Source organism: Pholcus phalangioides, unplaced genomic scaffold (genome assembly GCF_987345545.1).
Source record: "Pholcus phalangioides strain wild (caught in Gottingen) unplaced genomic scaffold, Ppha-v1.0 ptg000008l_1, whole genome shotgun sequence".
In the NCBI taxonomy this organism is placed as follows: domain Eukaryota; kingdom Metazoa; phylum Arthropoda; class Arachnida; order Araneae; family Pholcidae; genus Pholcus; species Pholcus phalangioides.
In genome coordinates, this window is record NW_028301601.1 from 21,335,390 (window position 1) to 21,358,166 (window position 22,777).

Consider the following 22,777-nt stretch of genomic DNA (forward strand, 5'->3'; position numbering starts at 1 on the left):
AAGGCGTCCGAAACGACGGATAGAAAGGCGTCCGAAACGACAGGAAGAGTGGTGCCCGAAGCTCCGGAAAGGAGGGTGTCCAAAACGATGGAAAGGAAGGTGTCCAAAACGATGGAAAGGAAGGTGTCCGAAACGTCGGAAAGGAGGATGTCAGAAACTCCACACTTCATGGAAAGGAAGTTACCGTGTCAGGAAGAAATGGTGTCCGAAACTCCACAATTCATGGGAAGGACGCCGTCGTCTAAGAAAGAGACTGAACATCTTCGTGGTGTGGATTCAAGGGACACTTAAGTTCAATGTGGTCTATGTCATCAGACTTACCTATTACTATAAGGACTACGGAGGACTCACCGATTGGAGGACTGCATTGCCCGGGACGTGCAACTTTCGAGGAGGGGGGCAATGTTACGAAGGGTAGAATTTGAAGAGGCTATGGACGCATGCAAGGTTCGCGTGGCATGCGATTATGATAATACAAGAACGAGATTCTAAATGGATTCGGAAAGTAGAACGCGAAGGGAGAAGACGTTCGGAAGGCTGCTCTAGTTTAGCAGTAGTTTTAGCAGCTCATGTAAATAAAAGCGAGTATTTGTTCTCGAATCCTCGTTCGTATGATTGTCTACCCATGTTCAAGTCCTCGGCGAAGAACCCTGGAGAGATCCGCGCGACGGGACGGGTCTGGTGAGAAGAGGTTCGACGAGTGACCCGGCGGCGCGACGTAACAATATATGAGGGGGGGCCGATGTGAAAATAAAGGGAGTGGGGGGGGTTTAGCCCCGATTTTGCTCTTCGGTGAGAGAAAGGAATCGAAAAGTCGGGAAATGAAAGTCATGGAAATTCAGAATAAATGCAAGCATAAATTCCAGCACCCATGACAATTCTGAATATCAGAATTGATAAAAATGCAAAATAAATGAGAGAAATCATTTCAGAATAAATGAGGGAAATAGTTTCAGAATAAATGAGGGAAATAGTTTGAATGAGAGAAATAGTTTCAGAATAAATGAGGGAAATAGTTTGAATGAGAGAAATAGTTTCAGAATAAATGAGGGAAATAGTTTGAATGAGAGAAATAGTTTCAGAATAAATGAGGGAAATAGTTTGAATGAGAGAAATAGTTTCAGAATAAATGAGGAAAATAGTTTGAATGAGAGAAATAGTTTCAGAATAAATGAGGGAAATAGTTTGAAAGAGAGAAATAGTTTCAGAATAAATGAGGGAAATAGTTTCAGAATAAATGAGGGAAATAGTTTCAGAATAAATGAGGGAAATAGTTTGAATGAGAGAAATAGTTTCAAAATAAATGAGGGAAATAGTTTGAATGAGAGAAATAGTTTCGGAATAAATAAGAGAAATAGTTTCGGAATAAATAAGAGAAATAGTTTCAGAATAAATAAGAGAAATAGTTTCAGAATAAATAAGAGAAATAGTTTCAGAATAAATAAGAGAAATAGTTTCAGAATAAATGAGAGAAATACATAGTTTCAGAATAAATGACAGAAATAGTTTCAGAATAAATGAGAGAAATACATAGTTTCAGAATAAATGAGAGAAATACATAGTTTCAGAATAAATGAGAGAAATACATAGTTTCAGAATAAATGATAGAAATACATAGTTTCAGAATAAATGAGAGAAATACATAGTTTCAGAATAAATGAGAGAAATACATAGTTTCAGAATAAATGAGAGAAATAGTTTCAGAATAAATGAGAGAAATACATAGTTTCAGAATAAATGAGAGAAATACATAGTTTCAGAATAAATGGAATGAATAGTTTAAGAATTGATGAAAATTCAAAACTCAAAAAATTATGAAAATTCAGAATTCCAGAATTGATAAATATAAGAATAAATGAAATAGTTTCAGAATTCATAAAAGAAATAGTTTCAGAATTAATGAAAGAAATTGTTTCAGAATTAATGAAAGAAATTGTTTCAGAATTAATGAAAGAAATTGTTTCAGAATTAATGAAAGAAATAGTTTCAGAATTAATGAAAGAAATAGTTTCAGAATTAATGAAAGAAATAGTTTCAGAATTAATGAAAGAAATAGTTTCAGAATAAATAAAAATTTACAGAATTCCGAAAATGATGAAAGTTCAGGATTTATAAAATAGATAATTCCAGAATTATTTCGTTCTAGATGAAAATGGTAATTTCCAGAACTAACGAAAATTCAGAATTTATGAAAGAAACTATCGTGATCGCAAGTGCGGGGCCGTGCGCGATCGCGCCTATCGCACACCCCAATAAGGGTGGCTCCGCATCTGAATGGGCGCTACATACGTCTAAGTAGTGTCAGTTTATTTACAACCACCCTGTACAATCCATAAAACCGGCACGAGCATTGCTTATTACACAGATATCCTGATACAACATAAGTGTTACAAGGAATTTTCTCGAGTTATTACACACCGGTAATGCGTCCAAGTAAAAGCGTTGCTAATTGGACATCACATTAATACCGTAGACACTGCTGCGATATTCACTTTCCATCCCCCCTCCCGTTGCTTCCATTCCTCTTTTCAAAACCAATCACCAACGCCGGCGCAAATTGCCGGCAGTTAAACCTTCCAGGCTCAATATATATCTACGCACACAAATACTCTCACACGGGCTTATTTGCATTTTATTAATGGGCTTTGATCATTGGCACTAAATCGATTGATCAATCGCCAAACGACCTCAAATATTGGACGAGAAAGAGGGGGAAAGTGCTAATTTAGAGAGAGAGAGGGGTGCCCTGGCTATTAAATTTTCTCGCGTGAAACTCTCGAGACCGACGCTATATCTACAGCACGGTTGCAAATACCATTCGGAGACGTGTAAGCACGTCGTTTTCGAGTCACCGTCTTAAAAGTCATTGATCATCGAGAATCGGTGAAACACTTTCTTCGGAAAGTAATGATGTTTGCCTGAGAAAACCCGCTTCTGTATGATATTTATATTGGGAGCTAGTGGCTGCCATTCGTGGATGGGAAAGTGGCATTTCTTATAAATATTCGCGAATATTTTTGCGTGTGAACAGTATACCAACCGAATGTTTCCGGCAATTCCTGAACATCATTTTAATACAACCAACAAGTTATTATATGGCAAATAATTTCGAAATTGTTAGGCACTTCGGAAACTTAGAACAGACGCCCCCCCCCCCCCCGTCTTACCAGAGAGATACAAATGCAAATACAACGCCACAACACGCAAAATGCCCAACGAGGTGGCTGAGAAAAAGATGCCCATAAAAATATGCATGTCGTATATTTCAAAAATACAGCAACCCGATTAAAATGCAATTAAAAAAAATTATAAACAATATATATATGCATGATAGAATACTATACAATGCCCATAAAGAATACTTATGGTTGTCTTATTCTAAGAATGGATAGCTTTTCGATTTACCCCAAAATGTTCATCGTATTTCTTTTTAAACGTGTCAATTGTGTTACAATTTACTACCTCCGGGGGTAAGCTATTCCATTTATTAACAACCCTATTAGAGCAAAATTCCCTGCGACACCATAGCCATGCATTGCCCCTCACCAATCGATACTGGTGTCCCCTTGTAAAATCAGTCGATTGGCGGTGTACTAAAAATTAGTGGTCTATCCTATCCATCCCATTGAAAATTTTGAACACTTCGATCATATCTCCTCGACATCTGCGTTCGTCCAATGTAAACATATTCAAAAACTGAAGTCTCTCTTCATAACTCAAGGCCCGTGTGCCAATAAGGACACGCGCAGCTCTTCTCTGCACCCCTTCAACCAAGTCTATGTCCCTCCTTAGGTATGGTCTCCAAAACCTTACAGCATACTCCAGTCCAGGACGAACTAAGCCTCGAAAAAGCGGAAGAATGACTTTAGGAGAACGCGAAAAGACCTTTTTGAAAATGAGACCAAGCATTCTATTCGGTTTTTTGACCACCGCTGAACAATGTTCAAAAAACCTAAGCCGCTCGTCAATGAGAATTCCCAAATCGGTGACCCTAGTTGCATCCGGGATAGTGACACCACCCAACTCGTAAGAGAACCGTGGGTTGTTCGAACCAAAATGAGCAACCATGCACTTTTCAACGCTAAACGTCATGCTCCATTCATTTGCCCGTGCTGCAATCCTGTTTAAGTTGGTCTGGAGCAACTCCCTATCGCTTTGATTCCCGATTACCCATTCACTTCACGTCATCTGCGAATTTGCTAGCAATCCCATCGATACCCTGGTCGAATTTATCGACAAAAAGTGAAAAAATTATGGGGTCCAGGACACTTCCTTGAGGAACTCCACTTGTGACGCCTGTCCAACCAGAGAATTCCCCCGTTTCACCATAATTCGTTGCGACCTATCTCTTAACCACGATTCTATCTAATTCAGCAATGCATCTTGAAAATTATTCTGGCTTTCAAAAATTCACAAACATTTTCACATTAATATCAGGCATGAGGAACAATGTCTATGTTACTGCCAAAGCTCAAAGTGCGACCAGTTCGCGCATTGGACCAGAGTTTTGGCCAAAATCCGATTTCCACAATTGATTCGAGTTTTGGACAGAGATATCTGGCCGAAGTTCGATGTACTGATGTAAGACGGTCCAGTAGGCAACAGAATCCTTTTTTTTTTCATCGCCAACGTGTGATACATGGATATATATGGTTGCTATATTGGATTATCTTCATTTACGAGATAAAAAGAAAAAAAAATTAAGAGAAAAAATATGAAAATAATAATATACATATATGTTTTTTTTTCTGTCAAATTTTGAGGGCAAAATGATTATTGCATCGTGAGCGCGATATGATGGGTTGCCATGGACAGATAGATAGAACCGCTCACAACACCGGACTGATGCAAATGGGTTGCCATAGCTAATGTGTCCAGAATTATCCAGAAAATATACCCAAATTTGGCGATGACTCCGAATCGCGTCTTTGGTTATCGGACTTTGGCTCAGGGATCTCCGGCCACTTCGCGAACTGGCTGGCCAAAGCCCGAAATTCAGACATTGGCCAAGCCATTTCAGAACGAAATTGGCCACTTCACGAACTGTCCAATTTCGGGCTTTGGCAGCAACATACACGGTCAAAATGGAAATTAACACAAATTAATAAACATTTTTAATTGATGAAAATTCAGAACCAAAGAAAACTTCAAGTTGACGAAAGAAGTAATTCCAATACAAATGATAAATCGGACCCAACAAAAGGAATAATTCGATATTATGAAAATTAGGACCTAATGAAAGGAATTATTCCAAAATTAGGGGTCCTGCTGAAATAATGAAATTTCGGAATTGGTGAAACCGTGGAGAACCAAAAATTCTGGGGCCTGTTAAACGAAGAGAAAGGCCCTTTAAACTCCAGAGAATGTTCGATTTAAATTTTTATACCCAGGTTAATGCCATTCCTTCATATCGTTCCAATATATCAACCAATGTACGATAACTGCGGTTGCCACCGTGAAGTTTGCCGTCAGATCCCGTTTTCTATCCTGGGGAAGAATATAGATCAGTGGTTCCTAACCTTTTTCAGTCCGCGTACCCCCAGCTGGCTCGGTTCCCTTCCGTTGTACCGCGAAACCTCCAGACTCCCCCCCCCCCCCAATCTGTTTCGACCATTACAGTTTTCGCAAAACTTCAAAACATGGTACATGTTGAATTAAAATATATTTTTTATGTAAGTATAGGAACAATTTCTCCTTTTCTGCAATCAACAATGAAGCCGGTTCAAAGTACTCTTCTTTGACAGGAAAATCCTTCCACGTGGCCGACTGTTAAATTTAGCCCAGCTTGTGACAAGAAATCGTGAAGTGTTTCGAATACTTCCTAAAAAAAGACTACCTCGTGCCGAAGTTCGAACAGCAACGTCAAGACTTAACCCCGGGACAACCACCTAACTTCGGTGCGCAAAAGCAAAGTGTTGTGAAGGATGTCCATGTCTTCACACAACAATTTAAACAACCTGTAAGTGGTAAGATTCACCTTGACAAAGTTGACAACCTTGACCGTTTCATCAAGAACGTTTCGCAAACTTGGAGGCAACGGTTTCGATGCACGGATCTGTCTGTGCATTGAGTCCATTTCATTTTGGGAGCGACTTCTGCCACGCGTGCACGACGGCCTGAGTAGCAACTTTCCGTGGATTTTCCACCATCTGTTGTGAGAGAATGCATTTTGACCATTGAATTCTTTTTTTAAGGAAATAATGCTTAATTGCTTCAAATACGTCTTTAGCAGTCGTGCAACCCCTTCGATGGGTGACAAATAAAAAGATTTACTTTTCTCTTTCAAGTACTTAACAATTACAAGTATCACAGAATATTGCGCAACGTCGGTACTTTCGTCGATTTGGATGGGAGAAAAATATTTGTCAGAGGTATTAAACTCTTCATAAGAGCACTTTTCTCTGCAAATATGCATCTGACAGCATCTTTTCACCAATAGTGTGATTTTTTCCTCGTCTCGCAATACAATAGCTAATGCAGTAGGTTGTTTCGGTAGTTTTGGCAGCACTCCCTTTGGAAGATTCAAAATATGTTTTCACGTTTACAGATGCAAGGTATTTCATTTTGGTGAAATCTATATCTGTACTTCCGCACAGATCTAGTTTTTAGCCACTGATCCATAACGCATATCACGTGAGTAGTAGGTGCTTGGTAGAAAAGTTGACTTTGAAAATTGTGTGATTAACTCGCACACGCCTTAATACAAACGCCCACTACAAAAGTTAAACACAACACGAATTAATTCCTCACTTTTATGCACAGCCTGGCATGAGTCAATAATCAAATCTAAAACGCCGAAGAAAAGTGAGCCGAGAGGAAGGAGTTCACGAATTCCGATCATAGGTTGGGTGTAGGCGGGAGGACGCAACCCCGCTGTTATAGAAGATTTCATTGATAGGGAAAGGTAAATATATTACAACTCACAATACCGTTGCCGTTGCTAGTTGATGCGAAGTACCGAGCACTAAGCTCTCGTCTTCCTCGTCTTGGTTTCTCTACTTAGGCAGAGATATTAATCAGTCAATGGCAAAATGGTTGCTTAAAAACAACCACCAGTATTTTTTTTTTTAATTATATATAACCCTTTATATATATAAAATATTCTCACTAATACAAAACAATATCAATATACTGTCAACAGCTTTCAAGGGTTAAAACATCTTCTACCTTATCAGATTACACTTACTTTTAAAATAAATCTCGTCGACTACAAATATTCTCACAATATGTGCAATATTAAACTAATCAGTTTTCCACAAAGTGATTAACACAACATAAGCAACATAAGTTTACAGCATATTTTGCAATATATTTCCATTTAGACAAAAAATGATATGTGTATATACATGAAAACTCCAACAATGTCGCCAAAACCATTCAATATGATTTCTACACATTTGAGAAACATATTTAAAAAATATATAATTATAAAATAGAAAAATAGAGTATAAGGTTACAAATGGTCATTAGAATTTACAGAACATCAATGCACTCCTCAGAATCATATTACGTAACTTTTGAACATTTGGCAATTATATTAGATTAAAAAATCTGTGCTGATTAGGTCACATAACAAATGGTTATATAATTCACATAACGTTCATATCATATACCTTTCAATTAATATTTAATTTTATGAATGACTGTATTTACATAAACTGTTCTCACTCCACCAATGTTAAAAATGGAATTGACCGGTAGTGATTTCCATCATTTCACAAAAATTTGATGAAATTTATTTATAGTAATATTTATGTATACTGTCTTGTGGTACATTATTAATAAAAATACAAGGTCTTTTCAATCATAACTTCAGTATGATTAACCATTATTGTTTGTTCTACGACAATTAAAATTCCCTTCAAAAATTTGTAACCAAGATATTCTTTGGTCTTAGTTGTGCTAATTTCTGTTCAGCTGGGTAGTTGGATGCTGAGCTGATAATATCCACTTCTGACGCATCTTGCTTCTCAAAGTACTTTTTGGCCAGTTTCTTCATACAATTGTAGATCGATGGAATTTGAATATCAGCGTGCAGGTCGGTTAGTCTGAAGTATTTCGGAGCACCTGTGAATCTACGGAGAATATAATTTTGATGTTTATCGAACAACTCACAATATCAATAAGAACCTCCTTACTCTTAAAATTAATTTTTACACCGATAGATGGCGTCTTCATTTTCAACCGAATCCTTTAATGACAATAAATTGCGTATAGCGATATTGCCGGAGTTGGTGTGAGGGAGAAAGAAAGAGTGTACGATAAGTCCAACCTGTTTCCCTATTCAACGCATGCTATTTTTTTCACCCAATACAATTTAAAATCCAACTAAAAGAACATTCGATGCATCAGAACAGTGATTCCCAACGTGGGCGTAAATGCCCCCTGGGGTGCGATGGAATATTCCAGGGGGGCGGTAGAAGCTACGGGTATAACATAGAATCCTATGGGTTAGATTGCGTTGGGAGGCGATGGGAGAAAAAAATTTCTGAAGAAGGGGGCGGTGGGACAAAAAAGGTTGGAAAACTATGCATTAGAACATTCGGATACAGCTCCGTCCAGACTTCTTTTTTTTGCTAATAGATGAATCGAAACCGTGTTTTTTATTTGCAAAAATTTTGTTTGATGTTGATCTTTTACAGTGAATAATTCGGTTCGTGCGTCCGGAAAATCATTTAAAACTACATCATTATAGGCGGTATTCCGTATAACGACCATCATTGTTCCGCGAAAAACAGACGTTGTATTGGAAAGTCGTTATATCGGAAGTTTTGGAAAAATTGGTTTCTAAACATAATTCAATATTAGGACCGAATACAAGTTTCATGTTATAATGTAAATGCATCGAGTTAGAAAATGATAAAGTTATCTGTATGCGCCTATATCAACGGAATTCTACAACCTCAAGGCCCGAGAAAACTTAGACAAGGGAAAAACTTGCATTTTGTTAATTTCATTGCAAAAGTAGGCGAAGCAGAAATGAGTTTGGACGTAGTATTTTATTGAATGGTCTTTATAGGCCGTTATATTAGGTGAAAACAAAACACTTATTTAGAGCACTAATCGTAGCAATTGCTTTAATGTAACCGTCACAATTACGCATGGTTCTTACAACGTGAGTTGATCACATCATCCTCGGTCTTTGACCAAAGTTATTGAGAAGTTTGAGTAATATTCTTCAAAAAAAGAACCTAAAAACTTTAATTAAGAAATTAAAAAATAAAAATTATCTCAAAAGTAAATTAGAAAAAATTAAATATATACCAAAAAAATTAATTTTTTTTAAAAATTTGAGTTTGCATATTAGAAGTGCTTTGTTGTAATGATTACTGTAATTATGGTATTTGAAAACACATTCTGCATTACCAATTCATTATCGTATATTCATTACTGATAATCAGGACGTTAGATGGCGGCACTAAATATCATCCACATTTAACTTCTGATGCAAAACCATCACCTCACATACTTTTCTCTTAACACCCTCTTAACACCAGAACAGCCGCTGGTGTCATTTGGACACCTGATATAAATGACATATATTATAAGTTCAAATCACGCTGATTCTATTATTTAAAAGCACTTTTTTTTAATATAAAGTCGTTTATGAAATGAAATAAAATGATCATCTATAGGTGATCTGCACATACAGGATTGTGAGACGAAAGCTGAATCTTTTCTTTGAAAAATACTTCAAAACTTCAGGTCCCCCTGAAACATTGCATCGTCCCCAAAGGGGCGTTAACGCCCACGTTGGGAATCACTGCTCTAGCAGAATAAGGATATCCTAGTCAGTGATAAACGCAAAGAGGGAAGCAAAGAAATACCATGTCAGAACAGCCAACAAAACAACAGATTTCGTTTAGAACAGCGTTTCTCAACCTATGGTCCGCAGGCAGGCTTCATAATTTCAATTCTAACTGGATGGAAAATCATTCAATTGTTGCAAATGGAAACTGTACCTTCATATTTAGATTCATAATACCTCATCGAAGAAAATACGGGAAATTGCGATCCTAAAGACGGGACATCCCTAATTTTACATCTCAAAATACAATTTTCGACAAATTCACTAATTACTTCAAAAAGGGGTGAAGGGTGAAGAAATAAAAGGTTGTGTGCTACAAATCGCAATAAACAAAAAATTGACTGGGGGGAGGGGGGAGGAAATCAAATGGTCCTATTACTGTAAAATAAGGGACGACGTCACCAATTGTCTTGAAAAACTTTGCCAAAAGTCAGGAAAACTCCGAATTGTAGTTAAATTGCTGAAAAATTGCGGAAAAAAGTTAAACTTGACAATGTGAAATAATTATTTGTATTTATATCCAAAAATTATCATAAGTTACAAAAAAAGCTGTTTGTTAATGATTTTAGTGAACATTATATATTTGAATAAACATCATTGAAACAACAGGACAAATGTATAAAAATAAATTCAGAACCAATAAAAATACAGAAATGTCCCGTAGTATGGAACGCGAGTTGTCCGTCGAATTGTTTTGGACATTTTACTGGATTCAGAAAGGTTGAGAAACACTGGTCTAGGATTAAGCTCTTTAGGGGGTGATGGGTGTGACAGACACGCTTCAACAGAACAAGGTTGTCCAAACGTCATACGAAGAACAAACAGAGCTCAGTCAAAACTCTTTGGTGTCGAAATGACACCATCGGACGTTCTAGGTAAATCGGGTTGTAAAACTTTTCAATATTTAATAATTGATTTGAAAATTTGTGTGTAGGCTTCGTAGGGAAAATGATGAAAAATCACGAGAGATTTTTTCAGTTAAGCCTGACTCGTTAAGTGCAGCGTGGAAACGTTGATTGGTCAAAAAACCTGAATTTCAGGTTTTCAACAAATCAGCGTTTTCACGCTTAACCCGGCGCTGAAATTGTACTCCTAGAAAAACTCGGCTTTAAAAAAGAAAAAAAAATCACGCAAAGCGAGAGGGATAAAAATGCTCTGGGGTGCGACCGACACGTTCTAGTGTTAAGTCGTGGCCATACTCATCTCCAGGAGCCTGGCCCCAATACAACTTCTCACAGAAACTGAGATAAACTCCTTCGATATGAAAGCAACTTTCCTTCTGTTTCATTAACTGTGGTTAGTAAAGTTCTGCAATAGTCACATTAACAAATTAATGAATGGGGAGTCAATAAATGAAATTAAGACAAATACGTACTATGAAATGAAAAATTAATTTTACCTGATATCAAATTTTCTATATCAAATAATAAGTAATTCGACAGGTAAATTTAAATGGAAACGATAACTCGATTTGGTTATGTGTAGATAGTTAACATCAAGTATAGTTTCTATTTATTTTTAATTTTTATTTTTGTTCGGCTTTTTCCTCTCCCTTCTATATTATTAAAAATTTGTCATTGAATTAAAGTGAAAAAAAAAAAACCGTAGCATGAAATTCTCTTATATCAGCGTTTGGTTTCCATAATTAACTTTTCAATTTAATTAATTTACATATTTACACGTATTAGGCCAATATATACTTTGTTTTGTTTATTTTTCTTTCAGGTCAAAAGAAATAAGATTTATGCGTATCGCAAAGAACAGAGATGTCACAGGGCCAAGATAATTTTACTAGCTTTTAGCTACTGCTCTCTTCCCTGTTCCACCTTTCTTCATCACGTTATGAATTAACTGTTCTACCGTGTGCATTCAAATATTTTTTTCTTTCAAATATTGTAAAATATGTATTTTAATTACAAACTCTAATTTGTATAGTAGTACCGTATTTGACTGGGGACGAATAAATTATGTTTTGTTATGTTAATGTGGGATACTGGTAGGTGTCGGAAGGTTGGCAGAGTACCTTCCAGCTTCCAATCCATTTCAAAGAGGTTCTGGCTACCTTCCTGATCTTCCAATCCGTTTGACAACACATTGGTCGAAGAACGACAGCAATCACGACACGCGTTGGTGTATTATTTCCTTGGATAGTGTCTAGATGCAAATGTTCACCAAGGAGCACTGGGCCAGGCTGGATAAGCGTGTAGCCAAACTTATGCCGTTGATGCTTCTTTCCATCAGGGGGAGGCAAATATTTGCGAATGACTATTGAGCTTGGCTTGACACGAGTGTGGCCCTGGCTGAAGAAAACGAGCAGAACCTTCAAGCTTCCAACCCAAGACAAAGGCGTCACCTACCTTCGTGATCTCTCAGTCTGGCCACGCGTATGTCGAATAATGGTAGCACTCACAATACGCATTGGCATAATGTATTATCTGGAGGAAAATATTCGCCATGGTACATTGGGCCGGTGTGTAGCCAGCCTATGCTACTAGAGCTTTATTCCAGCAGGGAAAATGTAGGATCCAAATATAGGAACCAAATATTTGTGAATTACTATTGGTTCTGGCTGGACACGAGTGTGTCATTAGCTTTACGGTGATAAACCAGGTTATGGTACATACAAGGGGGTGCGCAACTGGACCATAAGCTAAATGACAGCCTTTAGGGGGGATGGGGGTTGTTTCCATCCAGCCCGGAAGGAAAGTATCAATACACACTATCAAAACTAGGCTGCTTGCAGCTCTGATTCAATAAATTAGAACAACATGAAAAATGCATTACGCGATTTCCAAATCGATTTCGTTTCTCAGGAGAATGAAAATTTCCACAATATTCAAACTTCGTCGACTGTATTCTACATACTTTGCAGAAGAAGATAACACGTAAATATAGAAAGTGAAACTTTGCTAATTTAGAAAAAATCGGCATTTCGGTAAAATCACGAAATTACAATAATGTTTTACATGATAAAAAAAAAATGGTGTTTCAAAACTTGATGAGATAAAATCGCTTAAAATGGATCCGATTAAATGTTAAATACTGTATATATTGTGCATCTTCCTTAGTCTAATCTCTCGCAAGCGGCGATTTTGCACGTTATCCACTAGATTTTTGCAATCTTTTTTTTTATTGACACTTTCCCGCGTGGTCTTCATTAAAAATTTATTTTTCGTCTTTTGGAGCAAACTGCAAACTTTTGAAAGCGGTTTTTCATGACAACCCAATAAATTCTCGATAGGGCTCAAATTTGGTGAATATGAAGGCGAAAAAAAAATCAATTTGATTTTTTGCCTTCTTCGAGCCAAACGGTGGTCGGGGGGGGGGGGGGTCTTTCACCTCACATTTGAAATAGAAGTGAATCCAACACTTACCACTCCGTCACTAACTACTGTATCATATAATGATTCACTCGCTAGGTCATTCCTCTCTCACTTACTGGATCACTGACTTGAGTCGTATTGTTGTCGGTGAATTTTCCTACGGAAAATTTGAAGATGGTGAATTTTCCTTCGATGAATTGTTGGTCGGTGAATTTTACTTGCAGTGAATTTTCCTAGTGGTGAATTGCATTACGGTGAATTTCCCGTCGATATATTGTTGGTCAGGGGATTTTAGCTGTGATTTTTACTAGCGGTGAATTATTGGTCGGTGAGTTTTCTTTGCAGTGAACTTTCGTAGAGGTGAATTGCATTAAGGTGAATTTTCCGTCGATATATTGTTGGCCAGTGAATTTTAGCGGTGAATTGTGGGTCGGTGAATTTTCTTACGGGCGAAATTCCCTAACGGTGAATTTTCATAGCAGTGAAATGCATGGCGGTGAACTGTGTCGTCGGTGAATATTCCATAAAGCGCAACACACTGTATCAAAAAAAATATGTATATATATATATATATAGTTTCATATTCTCTTCTTTAGAGAACATTTTTATCAATAGGACAGTATTAACAGAAGAAGAAAAGCCCTACCAATATATACACACACAATGTCATCTTAAATAATTCATGAGATCTATGGGGAAATATTTCCCTCTCTCATGTTTTTATGGCACTATTAATGTTTAAATTTGTGCGTGTATATATATATTTTGGTTTCATCATAAAAAAAGAACAAAATCAAAATATATTTTATGTGTACTTCGGTTTCGTTGAGATCATTTTATTGTTGGAAAAGGTTTTTGAATATCATTATCCTCGTCACTATTTTTATTTTTATAGGGCCTTCCATAATAGGCTTCCATTTTTGGATAAAACTTAACTTGAATATATATTTTCACTGATATTCGAATAACAAAAATGGATAATTTATAAAAAAAATACTATCAGAAAAAAAAAAATTGCCGAAATTATTTATAAAAGAATAAAAAATAGAATGGAATTTTGTTTCAAATAAAAATATTCAACTTTTGTAAATACGTTTTGCTATTTTGAATGGCCTATAGGCCTACTGTTTTCGATTTTCTTTGGCGTATGAGGGAGTCCCCACCACCCGAGCTCTTAACATGGTGAAAAACATTATTATATGTCAAAATATATTCGAAATACTATTTATCAATTGATTTACTTCAAATTTTTACCATATTTATTTGCTTGTGTATAATGTAATGTGGCAGTACAAAATTTTACATATACATGTTTAATACTTAATTTTTTTTACAAATTTTCAAAAAAAAATGTGTTTGAAGGAGTGTCCATGATAAAATTACATGAAATCAATGTAATCAATAAAATGTTATTCAAAATAAAGAAAAACTATTCACTTCATGAAATAATGAAAGATAATAATATTTTATTGACTAAAACTTTTTAAAAGTTAAATCTTATCCTAAATATGACATACTGAAATTAGCAAACAGTGCATACCCCTAAGTCATTTCTTAGCCATCCTGGACTAGTAGTGCGATTTTCGCCATGGTTGTATATGTTATCATTTTTAAACTACTTAGAGTTTAATATTACCCATATTGGGTTATTAATCTAGGGGGAAAAGAAAGCTTAAGTAGGCTGGAGGGGAAATAAAACGCAGAAAGTGTCACTCAACAGGGCAGTGACAGAATGCCACTTCATCAGCCTGTTAGGACGTCATTAAGTTATAATTAATGCTATTCTTTTAACACTAATCATTCATCATAATGCATATATTACCTACTCTCATTTTTTATATTTAGCGTCAACCATATGTCATATTAATAAATGCGATTATATGTTATTAAATGCAGTTAATTATGATTATTTGATTAAATATATATTATCTACAAAATTTGATATTTTGCAGTTGGTCTAATTATTTACACTATATATAGTTGCTTATATACATTCTTCACAATCCCGGTACCTCCAGTCTTTTCATAACCAAAAAATTTTATGGTCTGGAAAAAGCTGATATCTGATCTTTTGAAACTACTTAGAGTTTAATATTACCCATATTGTGGGTTATTAATTTAGGTGGAAAAGAAGTTAAATCTTAAACAATTTAAAAATTTAAAAAAACGTGTATAACTTAAGTGTTTATGAATGGATCTCAAATCTGCTTCTTTATTTCATCAGATCTTTTCTCCATTTCATAAACTGAACAATATATTTTGAATCGATATTTATTCAATTACATTGATGTGATGCTATCTTATCATGTGCGCAAGATATTTTTGATGAGTTTTTATTATTATTTTTTTAAATGAGCAAAAAATTAAGTTTTTCATTTTGTTGGTAGATGGCGCTAAAGGAAAGCAATTCATACAATTATTTTCTTTCTTTCCTCCCTTTTGTGTCCGAAACGTCCGTATAGCTTTAGCAGCCGGTTTATGTCTGATCATTTGATCATTTTTGTCGCACTACGGCCATTTTCTACACACGAGGGCTAATTAGACAGGGACCTACATTCTGTTGCCGATTCCGAAAGGCAGGCTTGTATTTTATACTCATCGAGAGGTTAGTGTGCTAACCCGCTCGATGGGGGACTCTCTGCTGTAACAATTTCTTCTGCAGCCATGTCGCCATTTTTGTTGTACCCCTGTGTCAGGAAAGTTTTCCGACAGGATGAACCGGGTATCGAACTCGCGACACCTCTATACATCATTTGGTACTTTATTCGAGTATCTGATCGACCTGGGCTACCGCGCCCGTTTATGTCTGAGGTACAACAACTTCACTAATAATGCTTTATCCACCAATGTCCACGTCACAGTGCATAGCTAATGTGAGTGAGTGCCAGTAACAGGAAAATTCAGAAATCAGCTGTTAATCACGCGATCCTGTATTTTTCTACCGGACTCTGGTCTACATTGTGAGTGATTTTTCTTTCGTGCAGCTCCCGGCACAAAAAAGTTCCAACTAATTTATCTTTTTCTGTAACAAACTAAAATCCTCCTCCTTGAGAATAAACTTTTTCGCAAACCACGCCTTGAATTTGTAAGGATTTTTAAACTATTCACGGGGTACAAAAAAAATGCATAAAATCGATGATTGACGTCAAAGAGGAGTGTTATGGTCCTCTTTGACTTCCGTGAATACGTTTCTCAAATCACCTGACGATACTGGAGGGGCATTCGCAAAAAGTATCGTCACGCATATTCTTTAACCACTCATATCTCAGGAAGTACATAACACAAAAACAATGATATCGTCAGATGCAATGTCAAAGGTGCACTTAATGATATCAAACTCCGGTTTCAACATCTCTTCCCATCTGGGCGCCAGACCAACACCTTCTATAGCAGAAAAAGCCTCTGCGCGAAGCTTTGACGTCACTGAAGTCGTCCATATCACCCGTAGCCATTGGATACAGTAGTCCGACGTATGATAAATATTCACCTTTCTTTGCAGTATATCCAATGACTATAGGTGAAATGGACGAATTCAGTGACGTCACGAGCTGCTTCACGTGGTGTCTTTGTGCTATAGAAGGTGTTGAGAACAGTCCTGCTGCCTGTATTCGTATAACAACTTTTTTCCCCGCTATGTCTCGAACAGTTCACAATGAAAATAGACAACATTAGTGTCATTTTTTAGCTATTCCAAAGATAAATCCGTTGATAATGACATAACTTCATTATATCAGTACCTAACACGCAATTTATAGCACAAAAACGTATTGACGTCAAACATCCACTTAAAAACGGCTCGTCTGCAAAACATGCGAGATGGATGCAGTGGATCCCCTCCCCTACGTTTTCCCCGCTTCGACTTATTAGCGTGGGTCCAAACTTTTATTATTACTCATTAAGATTTGCCGTTTAAAGCGTTTTCCTGCTCATAACGTTTGAACAATAAACAATAACAATAAACAATTCAACATGAACAATAAATATTAAATAATAAAAGTTGCCTAAATATGTTATATAATGAATACAAAGATTCATTGTACTCCTGGAGGTCCACGGACGATAATGAAGGGACCACCGATAGTTACATAAAGGGAATTTTGTAAGTGATATAAATGTTATATTACGCTAAATGCGATTCATGTCAAAGTTGTTATGCATAATCACTGATATTTTTGGTAAGTTCCCCCAAAGTAAGTAAATTTCCCAAAATTTATCACTTTTACCAGCGATTATGCATAATTAGCAAGCCTCGTTGGTAAATTTAATAAGTACTAAAAATAACACTTTTACCGGTGATTATGCATTATACTCAACTGTCGAGCCGTTGGTAAACATAGTAGATCGTATTTTATGATATACTAAAACATGACAATTCATACATGAATTGTGTCATTGTATCGGGGTACGATCGTGAAATTTGTGCATAATCTCTGATAAAAGAATTATTTTTTTTTAGTATGCATATAATTTATCAACGACGCTTGAGTGTTATTCATATTCACCGGTAAAAGTGGTAAATTTATCAACCTTACCAAGATGATTACGCATAATAACCAGCTGTTATGTATAATATCCGATTTATCACATTTACCATAACCCCCGGTTACACCGCGCCTCATCAGACAAAAAAAAAGTCATTTAGATATTTATTGAAGCTTATTGTGGCCGTTGTTAAAAGTTTAATAAATGTCAAACCTTCAAGCTCCATCGTAAACAGTCGTTATAACGAAATTTTATGATACGAAGTATCGTTTAAAATGTATTTTTCACCCATCCCTGTTATCGTACTAATCTATAATAATGTTATAAATATCGCTTATAACGAATTGCTTTTTTTTATGAATATCGATTACGGCAGTTATCGGATGTTGCGGATGCTTTTCGCGTTCCCGTGCGATTTCGTTATATCCGGGCCAGACAAAAAAAAAAATATCCATGAGATACAGCGGCACAAATGTACTCAAATTAGCTTATTTTGTCTTGGCTTTGTTTGTCGCGTCATCTAGTAGTCGTAATTATAAATTTTGTATCAGGCAACATGATGCGTACTTGCGCTTATACAGTTATATTATTATATAGTCTTTAACTATTAAACGTAATAATTACTATACACTTTGTGTGAAACCTCTGTAGAAACGAAGATATGTCTGCAGAATAAAGTTGAACCTCGCTACAACTATATTCGATGTAACGATAAATCTATCTACAACGATATATTTATATATATATATATTTTTTCAAATCTCGACACAACGCTCTCGATATAACGTTATCCTCCACAAAGATAAATCCGTCAATAGCGAAATTTTCAGGATATTTTTGAAAAACCGCTACAACGATATTTTTTTAGTATTTTGCTCAAATTCGTTTTAAATTTTATTTCAACTTCGTCACTTATTTTCGTTCTTCCGAATGCTTCTGATAACTTGCGTCACAAGATCACCGAAAGCGCTAAAGAATTTATTTCTATCACTACTTTCTGTGCGAGGCATCTTTTCTTTCAAACCGGGGACAGCTCCGGTCTATCACCATAGGAAATTTACTACCGAGCGAGTTATATAACCGTCTGAGTACGTATATAGTGTCATGACTGATTTTTCAGTGCCGCCATCTATATTTGAGAAGTCGAGTGAGTGAAATACAACGATTGAATATTTGTAACATTGTAGGCCTGTTGTTCCGTGTGGCAAGACTTTTCAATGTGGAGATCTGCTTGCATTCGCGCTTTGTAGTTGGAGGAAAACGGAATACCAACTTCAACCGAGCAAGACACAAACATGTAATGAAAGAAACATTTTTACAGGGGCAATGCATCTAGCGTAATATCATTGATAAGTTGCAGTTTTTTGCGGCAAATAAATACATAAAAACGCATTTCCTGGTGGTATTAACAACGCCGATTTAGAAAAGATGTTAACAGGAGCATCAATCTGATGGCATGGTTATATCGAGGTTTCACTGCATATAAATGGCACGTAATGATAATCGCGCCTCTCGGTATAACGACAATCCCTCTACAACGATATTTTTTCTTGGTCCGCAGAGTATAGTCACATCGAAGTTCCACTGTATATAAGTGGCGCGTAAGAATAATGGCACCTCTATATAACCGACAATCCCTCTACAACGATATTTTTTCTTGGTCCGCAGAGTATAGTTACATCGAGGTTTCTCTGTATAAAAGTGACACGTAATGATAATGGCGCCTCTCGATATAACGACAATCCTTCTACAACGATTTTTTTCCTTGGCCCGCAGAGTATAGTTACATCGAGGTTTCACTGTATATAAGTGACACGTAATGATAATGGCACCTCTGGATATAACGGCAATCCCTCCTAACGATATTTTTTCTCAGTTCGCAGAGTATGGTTATACTGAGGTTTCACTGTATATAAATGACGCGTAATAATATTGGCGCCTATATATAACGATAACCCGTCTACAACGATATTTTATTCTTGGTCCTCAGAATATAGTTACATCGAGGTTTCTCTGTATAAAAGTAACACGTAATGATAATGGCGTCTCTCGATATAACGACAATCCTTCTACAACGATTTTTTCCTTGGCCCGCAGAGTATAGTTACATCGAGGTTTCACTGTATATAAGTGACACGTAATGATAATGGCACCTCTGGATATAACGGCAATCCCTCCTAACGATATTTTTTCTCAGTTCGCAGAGTATGGTTATACTGAGGTTTCACTGTATATAAATGACGCGTAATAATAATGGCGCCTCTATATAACGACAATCCCTCTACAACGATATTTTATTCTTGGTCCTCAGAGTATAGTTACATCCAGGTTTCACTGTATATAAGTGGGACGTAATCATATTGGCGCCTCTCGATATAACGATAATCCGTCTACAACGATATTCTGTTCTTGGTCGTCAGAGTATAGTTACATCGAGGTTTCACTGTATATAAATGACACGTAATAATAATGGTGCCTCTATATAACGACAAACACTCTACAACGATATTTTTTCTTGGTCCGCAGATAATAGTTATTATTATTAACGTGATCCACACGTATTCCCAAGGGATCAGCATGATCCGTCCAGGGAATTTGTTAGCGTTAGTAAACATCCATGCCCGAACCGGGATTCGAACCCAGACCTGCACAGCGAGAAGCTAGCTCCCTAACCACTCGACTGCCAGGCGGCATCGAGTTACTTCGAGGTTTCACTGTATAAAAGTGGCACGTAATGATAAAGGCGCTTCTCCATATAAGGATAATCCGTCTACAAATAATCCGTCTACAAAGACATTTTATTCTTGGTCCTCAGAGAATATAGTTACATCGAGGTTTCACTGTATATAAGTGACACGTAATAATAATGACACCACTATATAACGACAATCGCTCTACAACGATATTTTTTCTTGGTCCGCAGAGTACAGTTACATCGAGGTTTCACTGTATATAAGTGACACGTAATGATAATGGCACCTCTGGATATAACGGCAATCCCTCCTAACGATATTTTTTCTCAGTTCGCAGAGTATGGTTATACTGAGGTTTCACTGTATATAAATGACGCGTAATAATAATTTCACCTCTATATAACGACAATCCCTCTACAACGATATTTATTCTTGGTCCTCAGAGTATGGTCACATCGAGGTTCCACCGTATGTAAACTGAGAGACATTTGAGTAAAAAGCATAGATTTGTTTTACATAATATCGAAGCATATACCCCAAATATAACAGAGAATAATTCCCCCGAAGTAATTTTATCATTTTAAACGAAAAATCCGGATCCAAGAAAATTTCTTTCCCTCCAGTACCAACGCGGGAAGAACTCGCATTAAATGCTAATTGGTGTGTCTGGGAGATTCTTCATTCCTTTCCGATGTTCAAACTCCAGTCATCACCGATTTGATCATCATCCCCTTTACAACGAGACTTCACAGAGAAAAAAAAAATTTTGAGGGCATTTCTCAGTTCATTAGCCGATATGTCGAACGCTCCCTGGAATTTTTTTTTCCTCTTTTTCCTGTTTCTTTCAAAAAAACTCTTAATTTGAAATCAAAAAAATGGTAGGAGAAGGGAAAATTTCTCCACGGTAATATCAGAGACAAGTTACATTCTGGAATCCGCCATTACAAATGAACTGGCGCTTGAAATCAGATGTCTGGTCCAGTTCATTTCGTTCGGATAAGCACGAGTTCGAATTTGTTATGCATTCATTTTCAACGGCTTTTCCCCCAAAAAGAGTAACGTGTTCCGGATTTTTTCCTCTTTTTTCTCCTGTTTCTCTCAGTGTGTGGAGGAGAGATGTCGGATTTTCCAATTTACTTCCATTTTTTACTTCATTATTATTTTATTTTTTTCTTATGTATTTTGTCGATGTGTGTATGTGTGTTATCTGCGGATAGTTATCGAAGTTTTTAAATTCTTGTCTTGGAGCGTCTGTTGTAATATTCGATTTAAATGTAGAATGGCTTGAGAACGGTAATTAGAAATCCCGTCATGATGCCTTGTATGGAGGGTACTGACGAAAATTTCTAAGCCACATTTAATGGTTCACGGAAAATTCACCGCAGACGATTCACGGCCGGGAAAATTTGCCGACCAACGATTCATCGACGGGAAATTTACCGCTGTGGGTAAGTTCATCGGCAAACAATTCACCGACTGCAGTTTGACACTACACGAGTAAGTGAGCAAATCAGTGAGCTAGGAGTGAGTGAGTGAGTGAGTCCGTAAATGATGCAGTAGTTAGTTAGTGAGTGTTTGAGTGACAGAGTGGTAAGTGTTGGTGACTGGTAAGTGAGCAAGCGAGTGGCAAAAAATTCAATTGTTATATATTGTGAATATATTGTGTCATCGGATTTGCTTTTGGAATAGCTTAACAGACGATAACCAATGTTGTCTATTTGCAATTCGAACCTCTCGAGATATAGCGCAAAACAATTTCTTTAAGAAAGGTGTCCGCGCATAGGCGGAGATAGACTTGGAAGTCCGGGGGGGGGTGCACGGCCATTATTGCTGGGGGGGGAACGATGATGATAATGATGTCAATTGATATATACATTAGATCAGTAGACTCCACCTTTGCTGGGGGGGGGGGCATTGCCTCCCCCCGTATCTCATGGGTCCGCGAGCCCAGAACGGAAGAGGTATTAAAACCATCTTTCTTTCAAACCGAACACAACTCAGGTCTATCGACATGGGAAATTTGCTACCTTGCGAGTCGTGCCGAAAGTGTAAGTGTGTGCACTTAAGAGTCTGAGCTGTGTATCTAATGTTGCGTTCGATTTCTCACTGCTGCCACCTATATGTCAGAAGTGAAGCGAAACGATTGAATATCGGTACCGTTGGTAGGCCTGTTGCTCTGTGAGGCGAGACTTTTAACCGGGAAATCGGCCCGCATTCGCACCTCGAAGTTAGGAACCACAGAATACCAACTTCGACCGACTACCACTATGGCACCAGTGCGGTTCCAACCCGAGACCGCACGATGCGAGCCCGTCACTATTACAACTCGACCACCACAGCGACATGGGTATTAAAACCATCCAGAGCACTTTCATTAGAGTTTTGCCTTCATTTAATCCCAAAAATCAGACGACACCATAGGCTTTTATTTACGTTGCGAATCGCTCAAGATATAGCTTAAAACAATTTCG